The sequence below is a fragment of the Scyliorhinus canicula genome, chromosome 1, assembly GCF_902713615.1.
Source record: "Scyliorhinus canicula chromosome 1, sScyCan1.1, whole genome shotgun sequence".
Lineage (NCBI taxonomy): Eukaryota > Metazoa > Chordata > Chondrichthyes > Carcharhiniformes > Scyliorhinidae > Scyliorhinus > Scyliorhinus canicula.
Genome location: NC_052146.1, coordinates 267,562,275 through 267,564,649, shown reverse-complemented (window position 1 = coordinate 267,564,649; position 2,375 = coordinate 267,562,275).

The window sequence follows — 2,375 nt, the reverse complement described above, 5'->3', positions numbered from 1 at the left end:
ATCTGCCCACAAGTCCCGAAAGACGAGCTATTAGGTGAATTGGACATTCTGAATTCTCCCTCTGTGTACCCAAACAGGCGCCGGAGTGTGGTGACGAGGGGCTTTTCACAGTAATTTCATTGCAGTGTTAATATAAGTCTACTTGTGACAATAAAGATTATTATTAACTTGTCAACACCTGGGCAATGGGGCATTTGGGTAAGTTATGCAAGGGCAGCAGGGGCAGCACGGTGGCCTAGTGATTAGCACAACCGCCTCACGGCGCTGAGGTCCCAGGTTCGATCCCGGCTCTGGGTCACTGTCCGTGTGGAGTTTGCTCATTCTCCCCGTGTCTGCGTGGGTTTCGCCCCCACAACCCAAAAATGTGCAGAGTAGGTGGATTGGCCACACTAAATTGCCCCTTAATTGGAAAAAATAATTGGGTAATCTAAATTTAAAAAAAAAAAATGCAAGGGCAGCATGTGCGGGCGGACTCTACTCCAATAAAGGGTTAATACCCTCAGATGATGGGGTGTTGGTGGGCCAAGCAGAAAATTGGTGAGGGAGAAAAAGGAAAAATGTTACATTTAAGCTTCAGCTCAGGAGACAGGGAACTTGCCGCATAAAAATTGTGATTCGGGAAATGAGCACTGGATATTTTAGGAAGCGTTCCTTGGAAAAATTTCAGAATCTTCTCCTGGATCTGAAATGATCCCTTCAGATGTTCAGCAGCCGCTAAATAGAAGCAGTTATCTGAGGGTGCTGGAATAGGCACTGGCTTACATAAGAGCTGCAGTAGGAGAAAGAATTACGGTATTCGTATTTATTATGCATGCCAAACAGGGAGGGAGATAAAAGCAGCTGCCATGACAACGGCAAGTTTCATTTGTTCCTTTCATTTCAGATCGTGGACCGTGAAAGAAAGTATTTGTGCTCACGGTCGACCTATCTTTCGCTGAATTCTCTGTATGCTGTGTTTAAAACACAGCAGAATGTCCCTTCCCAATAGGGGGAGGGGCTGTTGGAGGAAGCCAGCAAAACAGAGTTAAGCTCGCTTTTTAAAAAAAGTTGATGGGGGACAATTTCAAGCAACCCAAAAACTATATGCTGTTTCTATTTGAGCTGCAGAAATGTTTTCTTAGTTCTCTTGTGTCTTTACACATATTCTGCATGTCAGCAGTGGATAAGCTGACTTTTTACTTCAGCCCACTCTCTTGAGCTGCCTGTGCTGACGATGAGACACGTGCAAGGATTGCCAAAAGCAAGTGTAGCCTCGACATCAGGGGTAAGTCTGTCGACCAAACTGAAAGTCTATGGAGCTGCCCGCTCTGCCCACACCTACCTTATGCCAAGCAAAACTTGGACTGGGTACCAGCGCCATGCCAAGAAGCTCAGCCCCTCTCACTAGAGCTGAAGATCAGACGTTAGGACAAAACACCAGACACTGAAATGCTCAAACCCCTTGATGACATGCCAAGAACCCCCACCATAATGAGGCAGTCATGGCTTGTTCATGTAGCCAGAATGCCTAACACTCTCTTGCCAAAGCGAATCTTCCATGGGTAGCTTAATGCTGGAGTGTGCTCTCAGGGCAGTCAAAGGAAGTGCTGCAATGGCATTCTAAAGGCTTCATTTCGTTTGAAATCAACTTCAAGTCCTGAGTGGAGATCACCCAGGATCTCTGCACCTGTCGCAACCAAATAAAAAGTGGCGCAGCCTCCTTCGAAAGCCAGAGGATATTAGAAACAGTGAGAAAATGCAAGCCAAGGAAATCACAATCCAGCAAAATGTCCAAAACACAATTGTCTGCGATATGTTGCCCTATTTGCAGCAGAACGTTTCAAACACAGATCGGCCTTGCAGTCACATTCATAGCCACTGAAACCCTACCAAACTGAAAATGAACATGGTGACCTTCGCCTTGAAGGACAAACAAGACAAGGCATGTTTCTGGACACCACGGTAGCACAGTGGTTTGCACAGTTGCTTCACAGCTCCAGGATCCCAGGTTCGATTCCCGGCTTGGGTCACTGTCTGTGCGGAGTCTGCACGTCCTCCCCGTGTGTGCGTGGGTTTCCTCCGGGTGCTCCGGTTTCCTCCCACAGTCCAAAGATGTGCAGGTTAGGTGGATTGGCCATGCTAAATTGCCCTTGAGTTAGGTTGGGTTACTAGTTTACAGGGATAGGGTGGAGGTGTCGACTTAACTGGGATGCTCTTTCCAAGAGCTGGTGCAGACTCGATAGGCTGAATGGCCTCCTACTGCACTGTAGATTCTATGTTTCTATGGACACTCTTGCACTGTCTGGTTTGCTATTCCGACCTGGGAAGAGAGAGAACTGAGACCTCCATGTGTTGCTGCCCCCCCCGTTACAATTGAGTGCCACTTGCTAAGCTCG